The sequence below is a fragment of the Danaus plexippus genome, chromosome 12 (assembly GCF_018135715.1).
Source record: "Danaus plexippus chromosome 12, MEX_DaPlex, whole genome shotgun sequence".
Lineage (NCBI taxonomy): Eukaryota > Metazoa > Arthropoda > Insecta > Lepidoptera > Nymphalidae > Danaus > Danaus plexippus.
This window is the reverse complement of record NC_083545.1, coordinates 2254448-2267113: the sequence shown is the minus strand read 5'-3', so window position 1 is coordinate 2267113 and position 12666 is coordinate 2254448. Positions and strand designations below refer to the sequence as shown.

Below are 12666 nucleotides of genomic sequence, written 5' to 3'. Positions count from 1 at the left end.
AATTATCATTCACATTTATATTATTTATTATTTGAATTTATTGAAAACAATTTTTATGTATTAGCTTGAACTTTTTGAAAGAAACTTTTCTTAGGGTGTGTCACTTTTAATATAAATTTAACGACAATTATTCATATCATTCCAAACGAGGCTTCATCTTGTGTCGTACTAACGAAAATTTACGACTACAACGTTATCATCATTTATGAATAAATTGTATAACATTATTAAATAATATTGTAACTTTGACATGCGCTAATATATAGAAAGTTAATTATAGACTGGCTTTCAAATTTCTCCGTGATATAACCAACCGGTTTCCAAAATATTGTGGCATACCGCTGTCACTTCAGAACTCTAATGCAAAATTGACTGGTCAAGAGCAAAAATGGTGACGGATCTAATGCGGAACGTTATTTGTTTAATGAAATCCAATTTAAGTTATTTCATGGAATTGGTTCGACGTTTGTGATGCTTCTTGATAATTACTTTTAAGTTTATCAAATTTTGTAGACCGTTTATTTGAAGGGTATGATGATTGACACAGCGTTTATCTTAAATACAATTTCCATTAAAGGAGACTGAACTGAAGTTATTATTGTTTAAAAACTCGTCGATATCACATCTTTTGCTTTACAATAATTTGTTCTTATATTATGTTAAAAGTAGACTAAATTTTATTGAATCTTCTACATTTCCGAAGCATTATATTTCATCAAGACATAACATTAATGTATTTATAAAACACTTTATACATTTCGTTCTTTGAAGTTGTATTGTAATATACGTTTACTCGTAATAAAAGTGTAAATAACCTTTGGGACCTTCAGATCCTTTTCCAAAGTGCACAAGTAAGCATATGTAATAAGGTCTTTGGGACACAAAACAACCAATAGACAATATCCATACAAATTGCTACTTTCTAAGCCCCATTGAAATTCCGCGAGGCAAGTGATTTTTACCATTGTCTTTAACAATCGCATTCGCAGAGAAGCAAATCAAAACACACGTCTTATAAATGAGTTGCATCATTATATTAGTCACAAACACATTTGGGCTATAATAAAATACGGGTTGACCGAAAAATTTTTGTTATAAATAACAGTAAATTTTGTAGGACACTAATTGATTTTTATTGCGCCAGTACCTTACTTTTAAAAGTATGCCAAAATCGAAATCAGACTCGGTTAACTTCATATTACGTTGAGACACGAGCGGCTATTGCAGAATTATGCTCAGTTTTATATTTCGAATGTAACGACAAACAAACCTATAAATTATTGTTTATATTTTACTTTCGTATCACGCAATGCAGATATGAATTGAAAATTGAAATTCCATATAAACTTCGTTTTTTTTTTGCCAATAACATAGCGATGTATATTTGAGGTTAGTATACATACATAAATATTATGACCTTTATATACTTTTCTGTGACAATTACTTTGAAAAATTAATACACTTATTGTACGTTCGTTACTTCGATATTATTCATATTATTGTCAACGAGAATAGATCAGTAAGATGAGTTTAAAATAGCCACAACTTTATTGTTTCTAGTTTTTATGAGAGCAGCGTTTTAAGAATTATTCAATTATCAGTATCCGGCGAACGTGTTTAACTTTAGCTGCATTACTAGAATCATTTAATTGCCACAGTGAAAATACAGCCACAACCTACAGACGAGACGCGTTGATAGCGAACTATTTTATTACAAATTTATTCGAAAAACAGAAAAATCCTCACCAGTTGCTGCAACAAAAGGCTATAAAAACACCTACGTTTATCAATAAAACAACAGAGCGATAAATTTTTTGTCAATATATTATTATAGAAATATCTCTCTAAATAAAAATCTTTTATATAATATTTATGTCATCGACGTGAGAATAAATCAGAATATAAAGTTTTCGAGAGAGGAATGAACATTAAATTTTCGTTACACATCTATAAAATGACTATTACAATACGAAATTTTTCATAAATCTAGCCCGTAAGACAATCGTGGCGACATCCTTGGAAACAATAAGCCCGATGATGACAATAGTATTTTAAAATTTCAATACGTATTATTTTTTTCGTTGATAATAATAATTTTTCACCTTCGAATCTATCCTCATTGTTATACTAATTGTACAAACACTTGACAGGGTTCAAGTACTTGACATTCATTAATTGTGATATAAAATTATATCGCAACATTTCGGAGGTAGTTTACAACAAAGTTAATTACCACGGAGCTGTTTATTTTCATTGTTGCTATTGTTGGTGTAAATGAATTCTATTCTCTCAATATTTTTATTTATAATTTTAATTTATAATCATATAAATATAAGTCAAACTATAGCTTGACTAGACAATAAACTGAACCTTGTGCAACATCTCCAATAAATACAAAATAATTCTCAAGCACAATGTAAGATACTTAATTTCTATAAAAGAAAAAACTGTATTTGTACGGCAATGAGAATTGAGCCAATAGCGCCGGTGAATGCGAGGCTGAGGCGAGGTCACCTTAGTTTGACACTAAAAGCACAATAAATTACATACAGTGACCACTTTATTGCAAAAATTTTATATATCTGTAGATAAGATAACATATTTAAAAAGCCATTTTTGTATTTAAAATAACAATTAATCATTTTATAATGTGTCAAGAGAGAGAACATATATAAAGTCTAAGTTAAGACTTGTACACCAGACACTGTATTTGCACATAAGATACATTCAAAAAACTTTAATTTAGTTACAATAGAAAATCTAGTAGCTACTCGTAGAACGTTACTTTTAGTTTTATAACAGTTCTTTTGAAATCTAAGTGTTTCAATCAGCGTTTAGTAAATATTTGAGAGCCGATTTAATATTATTTGACTTAATAATTCGGTCAATGTTTTATTGTTGTTATTTTGATATAGTTTTTATGAAATTGCGTATCAACGATTACGATTTTCGTATTTTGTAAACTTTCATATAGGGTATCGCAATAAATTTCGAATAAAATATTACAATATGCAAATATTATAAAAAAAAACATTAAATATATAAGTTTAATATTTTAGTAATTGTTTTATTTCTGTGTGGCATCATAAAAGTAATCTCCTCGCTCCGAATATGTTGCCCTTAATAAATAAATTATGTAGGTTGTGCGTAGGCTAATCACGAATGCAAAATGCGTTCAAATGTAAGTTTGGACTGATACCTACCTGACAACTAATGTACATGTACTCATGTACTGATATAACTATTAGAGAGTTTTAGGTATTGGTAAACCTTATCATCTTACTGTCATTTTGAAAATATTTAAGAAAAATAAAGCTAGAGCTGTTACATTTAGTTTTAAATAGTTCTCACCGGGTATACATGAATTTGAAACTGAGGTAGGTAATTTAAATACAACTTAAACAAAACAGCTCTTTTCAACTAAGCCAAACAGTCTGTATAGTTAATTATTTATATAAATAAAACACCTCATACATTACCTTTAAATTATTAAAAGCAAGAAGATCCTCCATCACTAGATGTTTCCTATAAATATCCACGATTAACATTTATATCGATTTGTTTTCGTTTATTAAAAGGAAAATATAATAAAGCTGAAAACCTTGAACAAAATGATCACGTTTTATATTTATCAGTATAGCTTAGAAATAACAATTTTTCTCAACATATCTGTCTTAAACAGGAAAAGATTATTGACATTAAAATTATACTAGTAACAAAAACAGGTTAGACGGCCCCAAAATGTCATTAGCATTGCCTAATTAAATATCCTAAATGGTCCGAGCGGGCCCAGAAACTGGCAGCGAGGTAGCAACATTTACATTTCTTTTAATAGGTGGGTCGAATGGCAACACAGTTTATGGCAAAAGAATGCTTTTATTTTTTTTGTTATGAAATCAATTGATCGTGGTTATAAACGATTCAAAGTCATCTTATCTCGTCCTGCACGTCCTTGAAATTTTTATTGTCTTTTTTTTGCTCTAAAATTAAAAGTAGCTAAAATTTAAATGCCAACATCGACCACTTGACCTTTTAAATTTAATACATAAAACAATAAACTTCATTCCGAATTATATCTTTAAATTTAAAACATTTTCATATCCACAGGTTTTTCAAATTACGATGTTTTTTTTCGTAACTTCTTAAAGCTATTTCTTCTTAAATAGAAAAGCGTTTAATAGATCAAAAAAGTATTCTACACTGGAGTTAGTATATGTTGCGTTATATACACTTGTCGTAGAAAAATATAAAAGAAATGTTTGTTTTTGTATTCATTATTTCTATAGATATTTGTATCCTATAATAGTTCATAATTAAGGTTTAACCAGTCAAGTGAAATTCCTAAAAAATACCATCGAAACTTACTCCGTGTTTTCAAAAAGATATCACTAAGGCTTCTTATATTCTAGATTCTTTATAAAAGTAAATCCACGGACACCCAATAATAAATAATTTATAAAATTTTATAGGTGTCATAAAATATTTTCAAACATAAATAAGCCTTAGTGTCTTATCATAATGTGTACGTATGTTTAAGTTAGATACGCTCCCCTTTATTATAACAGCGTGTCAAACATGCCCTGAACATAATGTGTGAGGACATGCAACAAAGAATTTGGTACACCGATAACGTGACACGATACTGTAAGAATCATGAACGAGTCTTCTGATTTGATTATGCTATGACGTCACTTATGTGATCATCATAAAGGCAGACATCAGTGTCACGAAAATATATAAACGCAATAAATCCCATTAAAATCAGCTAATAGTAATTTTACTAATCCCTTAATTTAACCACATGGAGATACAATACCAAGTATTACAAGATTTCCTAGTGGTACAATGGGTATTTTAAAAACTTAATACATCTGAAAAATCTTAAAATCTTTACGCTAAACAATTAAAATACCTAACATCTGTTTTATATTAATTTCTGTAGCTATACGGGCGAATACATGTTTTTTCGCATCAATTTTTCTATGACGAGAGCGATCGTGTCTTGCTTCGATAATGCTTTTTCCTGTTGGAAGCATGATATCGATATAATCAACATATAAAAATTTTCTTCTAACATAATTTTTTTTTTTTATTTTTCTTTTATATTTCATTTTTAATCGACTTGAAATCCACTACTTGTGTATTTTTATTATTAATGGGGTATATTTTTTTATTTTGTAGGTTGCGCCTTCATTGATATTCTATAAATCTAATTAAATTTATATAAAATTTACCCAAAACGCAACATCTTAATAATAAATAAGTTAGTTTTGATTTTTATAATACTATATTTTTTACTACAAACAGCATAAAGGCAAGAATTCTATTCAAAAGCAAATGGATATCCCCAAACACCTAAAAGAAAGTAACAATGGTACCAGGAGTATGGATTTGAATTCCCACTATTCGACCGAAACAAAATAACAGTTATTTTACCCTGTGCTCCTATGAGAATGTTTTATCTTGAACTTACACTAAAATATTGAATAACATCAGAAAATAAAAAATCAAACACCATATTCACGTTACTTTTTTAACAAAGTAATGAAAAATCATAAAAAGTAATCGGTTCATAACATTCTTGATACTCATACATTTATTCATAATATGATACTATGTCAGACCTAAAATAGCATAAAATTGTACTATGGTTTGATTGCCCCTGCGTGCTCAAACTTGTTCGTATGTTATTCATTATATATAACAATGTTCATCGCATAGGTCGAGAGTCAAGTCTTAAACAAAACATACCCACATTTTGCTAAGTTTGTAATAAATCTTAAGTTTTTACTTGAATGCTTGGGTCATGGCTGTTTGAAAAGGTTAGGGTATATAAACCTATTTCATGTTGATTTACAGCGAGGATATCAAAATTATAAAATAAATTATTCACATATTGTATACGTAAACGTACAAGTTAAAGTCGGTTGGAGATCGGTTGGTGTATTTTTCGCTCACACAGAAAGCTATTTGATAGCAATAGAGTATATAGGCATATTGTTGGTATGTTCGTGCTTATGGATTAACCTATGAACCTAAATTACTAAGGCAAGCTAAGTTAATCATTTGTTTTGCTTTACAAAGAATTTTAAATTGAGTTCATGTTAAATAATGAATGACATAATATATTAATCACATTAACTAAGCATCGCCTGACTCAGGAGTATGATTAAAAATCTAATTATCCATTTAAGTTATATATATACATATAAGTTTCCTTAATATGCTGTCTTTCGACATCCTGTCATTAACATCAATATTGTAAACTAACATATTAAAATACATTTAAAAGACGAATATTTTAGAGGTGTAGTTAAATTAGTTAATTTTTCAATATGCACTATCGGTCTCATTTAACTGAGAGCAAAAGGATCAAATCGAAAAATACTTACAAAATTAAAAAAGACTGATTTATTGAGCGTAAGAATTTGCTTCCTTTGTACATGTTTAAACGTGTCTAATCAAGTATAAACAAAACATTTAATAAGCTAACAAACATGCATATATATTTACATGTAAACACAAATTCAGATTAAAGCCATTACTCTCTTTTCGCTTCGATTCTCTTTAAACAGAAACTGATTTCTCTCATAATTTTAATAAAGTCATAGCGACTGTATTAAAATTTAAAATTCATCGTAAACGTTTTAAGAACTAATCAGTGAAGATAAAAATATGTGTTGTTTTTAACGTTTATTAAAACATGAACTAAACGTATTTTACATAATCATCGCTATATTATTATAATTGTGAGCAATAAAATTACATTATTTAATGTATAATTTGAAAGCCACGTACGTTATTGCGTTAGATGTTTCAATAATCCGATTTCAACATATTTTTTATTTTATTTCAACATATATATTTTCCTTAATTTAAATATCATCTCTATCGATTCTCGCTGCAGGCTGTATTCGTTTAACGGAAAATATTTTTTCTTATAAACTCAAACGACAATCTAAAATCCGGTTCGCTTTTCCGGACAGGTGGGTAGTCAAATAAAACTATTTTTCCATTTATTCATTCTGTTTGATGATGGAATGTTTTAACTACATAAGTGCTCAGTTTTTATTTATTTATATCTTACTATTGAACGACAAGACGCTTTAAAAATTCGATAAATCTTATCTTATTTATAAAATTATTTGACGAAGACATATATAATAACGTTTTGGCTTTGATAGCAAAAAAATCAATGGTGTTATTTCGGTTAGCCATAAATTTTACCCGAACACATTTAGTCAACAAACATTCACTTTCAAAATTTATTCCAATGTAGTACTTACAATAATCGTAAAAATATATAAATATTAAAACACTAAACACCACACGTAGTCTGAACAATAGATATTTAAATAGTAAACATATTCAAAACGGAGCCCAAAGACACACGTCTCTCGAGATGAGTCAGGGACCTTTTCACTCGATTCATTGTTTATTGCAACCGAAAACCCGTTTCGAGACCATTTTCCCCTACAATGTTTACAAATTAAATCATTTTCTTAACTTACATTGAATGTATATATATATATATATATATATATGTATAAATAAGCCAATTTAAGAGTTATATTATTTTATGAACTGTAACATTCACTAGCAACAATGTGGACTGTTTAAAAAAGTTCTATATATGCTTAGCTATTTGAAAATACATATTTCGATACAAATTAAACATTAAAAGTCGATTTAAACTAATATGATTATTTTCTTAGTTATACAATAAGCATAACTGTAAACATCCGCTCTTACCTCCGGTTAAGCAAGTCCGTTAAAAATTCCGGCACTATGGCACAAACACAATATTTAGCGAGTCCCAGTCAAACACAGTTACACGTTATGTATGTCAGGTGACAATATCTCAATCACTCACTATTAAAGTCGGGCACAAACACTGAAGCACAGTTTCCGCCCTCACTAATCGCAAAAGGTTTTATTTGAAGAGAAATTAAGCGAAGTGCGCGCGCGACTAAACCTGCTGTATGTAGTAGCGCAAGCGTTGACTGGTTGCCTCTCTCTCGGGCAAGCGACTGGCTCATACCTTCACCTTAGCCGCGCCAGCCCGCTTCGACATGAGCGGTTTCCTTGCAGATCTTGTTGCATGGCAACCAGAAAAATGTTTTGACGCAAAATTTAAAGAAACTATTTTATTTATATATAAAGAAGCACGTCTGTTCACTTAACATCGAATGCTTTAGAATCAATGATTATTATAAAACAATATTTCATTATGATTTTTCTGTTCAATTTAATTTATCATTAAATATAATTAAAACATTAGTAAAACTTCCGTATAAAAAATTTAAATATTTTTAATATCAATTATTTTATTTAATTTCATGCCTAACAGCATAAAAAAGCATAAAATATTGTGAAATACAAAGTAATTTACCTACGATTGCTTAATCGTAACTTGTTGCTTAATTATTTACAATACTATAATTTTCAACCTGTGGACCTGCTAATAATAATTCAGGTGAGTATAAAAACCTGTTTTCAAAAAACTTTAGATCAAAGTTCTAGTTTTGATAAGAGAGTTTCGTATATGTAAATATAATAATCGTACACACAAGAAGTGTGAATTGTCACAGTTTGTCTTGTAAAAGGTATTAAAATCTAATATTGGTGTCACTTGTAGCGACACGATTTTTTCACTTCACATTCATCACCAATATAAAGATTCACTCAAACAATCGCATTGTAATTTTAGGAAGGTTAACCCATATTCGGTTTATCGCTTTAGGCTTTCATGTATTTTTTGTACTATCATCACCATTAAGGCATAATACAATATAAAATTATGGGAAGTGAAATTAAAGTGTAAGCGGACGTTACGTTACGTCTGCATGCAATCATAGTTGTACTACAGTATCCGTTTAAATAAGTTATGTAAATACTAGAAAAGAATAAAATTTAAAATAGGTAGACAATATTAAAAAAATATATTTCTACTGAAGTCTTTGTAACATTCTAAATTTAACACGACAGCATTGTTTTATTTCACTTCATTTATGTATTCATATCTTCCGTATTTATAACCAGATTACGATGATTCCTGCTACTCAATAGACTTTGTTCACAAGTCGACCCCGACAACATTCTCATCATACAAAAGTTCAACCAAATGTCAATACATTCGGCACATTCATTTCATATCCCACATTCATTTTAACTTAAGAATTTTAACTTCGTTTATATATTTGTATTATAAAATAATTTAATAGAAAATCAGCTAACACGTAACCTAATCATGTCATATTACAAGAGCATACACTCACGTGCGACGTCGTCTTATTTAATCTTCCTCTACTAGATTTAAGCAGAAAACACGTTTCCATACAGCTGTGCACATAAACGCTACATTACAATACATTACAGTCTAATATAGAATTCAATATCATGTACAACTCAAGTCAAAATAACTCATATTTGGAGTAATCAAATAGTTGGTTTTAGTTTAAAAATCTTTATTCATTTTTGTCGAGACTTTTATTCATAAAAAATATAAGTTATTATTTATTAACATTTATTTAATATAACAGAAAAAGTAATTAAGATATTATTTAATTATAAAATTATATAACAAAAATTGGTTTTGTTATTTCTTTTAAAACACAATATGATTCAACATTTTTTTAGTCACGCGCTCCATAAAAACTAACAGCAGATACAATGAATAGGTAAAATATTATTGTACATTTATGTTATTTTTTATTCTAAATTGCGCCATTCATCTAACTATTTACTGAAAAGGCAACATGAAACAGTAAAGAGAACAGTTTAAGGACAAGAAACTCTCTTAAACTTAATCTTTCATCTCTCTTTTCTCACTCACTCGCGTTCTCACTTCAATTCATTACTCACTCACACATCAATACATATATTAGAAATCTTCAATCACAATATAATAATAAATAGAAAATATTAAGATCAATTGGATGAATTTATTTGTTGTATTTAAAAAACTACCCAAATAGAGATATATGACAGGTACTCCGAAGAGTAAATGAGTATTTTCTTAATTAATTCTACTTACGAGTGCAAGGCCCCAATTAAAACCTTATACTTAATTTGCTATCATTATTAATGAAGGAAACTCATAAAATGCTATTCGTTTAGAATATGTGTCAATATGACAGGAACTAATAAATCCTATTTTGTACTATCATCGTAAATTAAAAATTTGTCCATACGTTTGTTACTGTTTCAGTAAGAATTCCAGCTCTAATTTCTATATGATTTTCTATTTGTATAAATCACTTAAATAGAAGAGCCTGAAATAAAACATCAAACTTAACTCGGGCAAAAACTAGTTATTTATAGACGTCATTACTTAATTACTACTTTTTTTACAAAATAATGAAGAATGATTACAAATTACTACCAATAGATTAGTAATAGTGGAATGCTGTAGTAATAAATAGAGCAAAAAAAACTATAACACAGATTGCGTGCTTATTTAAGAAACATCAGAATGTTAAATTTCAAAATGTCTCTATAATAGTAATAAATAGCAGTAATAAATTAAAGTTAAGTGCTTGAGCCATTTTAAGTTTACAAATTGCAAAGTTTGAAACCTAAACCTAAACAAAGTTGAATAAAACAGGTCATAAATTTAAATTATTAAAAACGTTGGTCAGTCATTGTTTCGTGTATCAAAGGGCACAATAAGACGTGTATGTGGGTCGATTGTAACAGTCGATGGGCAGAGGTGCCGGCCAGTCCTCATTGCATCCGCTACTGGCCGTGTTCACATTGTTACACGAACCTACGTAACGACGTTAGTCGACGTACCATATATTTGACATCAGCGTCTCAAAATTTTTTGAGACTCATTACATAGAACCAGTAGCCTCAAATTCAACTGATGCAGGCCCAAAAAGAGGGCACATTTCAGTATTTTCGAAAGGAAGACTTGAAGGTCAGAAGAAATGTTGGAAGCTACTAAAGCCTGCCAGATAATTAGGGGCAATAACACGTACTAGAACAGTCTCACGATAAACTTGTTAAATAGACGTATTGGATATTTTATTTGTAAAGATCAGCATTCTACTGGGAAGCCTACACATGTATAATATGTACATGCCCAATAAGTCTTGTTATGCAAGATATACTATTATTGTTTGTATAATAGAATACGCTAAATTTATTATATCACGTAAATATTCAGACTATGAAAATAACCCAATATGCTTGTAATCTTTAAATCCATTGTAAATTTAAAATGTTTTTCAAAAGAAAAAAGAATACTATTCATATTTTTTAATCCAACGCTTTTCATATATTTTTGCAGTCTCAAAGTCTCAATATAACTCGTCTATGTTTGACATTCATATATAAATACTTGAAATAAGTTTATTTATTGTAGAATAAATAATATGAGTTTTCATTACCATTAAATTAAAAATTTTCATTGACTGCGATGTTTATCAGTTTAAGAGTAATAAAAAAAAAGAAAATTTATATTATTGCATCTTCGAAAACACTTAAATCACTGAATGTGGAAACGGAATAAAATATTCGGGACAAAAAAAATGTTGTAGTAATTAAAGGAAGATTTGAAGTTTTAATTTAAATGAAACTTTTTATATTGTATCTCCGATTGTAAGATAATGGAAACAAACAGCAAGCGATGGTCAGCGCCATTCACTCCGAGCGAAGTGTTTTTTTTTTATGTTATATAACAACAAAAATTTTCAACTTTTGCTTGCAAGCAATTGCACCTTTCATCTATCAATGAGACCGTCATAAAATGAACTTTGCTCGTACACGTAATTCCACTAAGTGTATTGAATTCGACGGGTCACTATAATTTTGATTACATCACTCTATCAACTTAGCAGTCATAACAACATATTCACACTCACTCAATCTTGCTTTGCCATAAAAATATATTACCTCGATAGTTGTTTTTGGTCATTGATCATTGAGTATAGACATGTAACAACTTTTTTGGTACTTAAAATATAAATCATTTTTTCTTTACACTGAATGCCAATATGACCACGAACTTTTCATTTGTTATAGATCTGTTTAATCAAGACATAAATCGTACATTCATGATTAACTTTGTAGTTTTACCCATTTGTAAGTAAGTATAATAATATTTTGTCACGTCTAACTACGTCTGTGTAAAAGGCTTTTAATAATCGTATTTTAATCTATAAAATATAGTCACGATTTGTCTATACAAATATTTATTTACTAGATGAAAGCGTAGTAAATTGTTAACTAAATGGAAGAATGGCTAAGAAAGTCAATAGGTGTACAGGAAATCATAGAATTTGTTAACAAAGAGAAATACGATCAACTACTACTCTAAAAGCTTTCACGATCTAATTTTATCAGAAACTTGATTAGATAAGGTTGAACATTCGTCCTAAATAGCGCTAGAATAAGATAAATTTTTAATTTCATTATTTTACTTATTAATAAACTATAAAAAATATAAAAGAATTAAATAAAAAAAATTATTACTATTAAATAACTACCATAAATTATTCTTCACATATTAATGTTTGCAGTTGTTATGAAATCACGTAAAACTTCTTTATTTATTTCTATAGAATTTTGTATTCAGTAAACTGGAATAACTTATAGGGTTTTTGGTACTGAAAATATCACATCACTTTTTGAAAGAAGATGAGGATAATATTCAGTTACGTA

General features: G+C 28.7%; 1 protein-coding gene across 2 annotated transcripts in view; it reads right to left on the bottom strand.

Moving 5' to 3' along the window:
- LOC116772474 (uncharacterized) overlaps nt 1-8016 on the bottom strand; it is a 70155-nt gene extending 62139 nt beyond the window's left edge. For both annotated transcript variants that reach the window (XM_061522271.1, XM_032664677.2), the window contains exon 1: nt 7753-8016. The gene's annotated coding sequence lies outside the window, so the exon portion shown is untranslated. The remainder of the gene's footprint in view (nt 1-7752) is intronic.
- Nucleotides 8017-12666: the final 4650 nt, after the last annotated feature.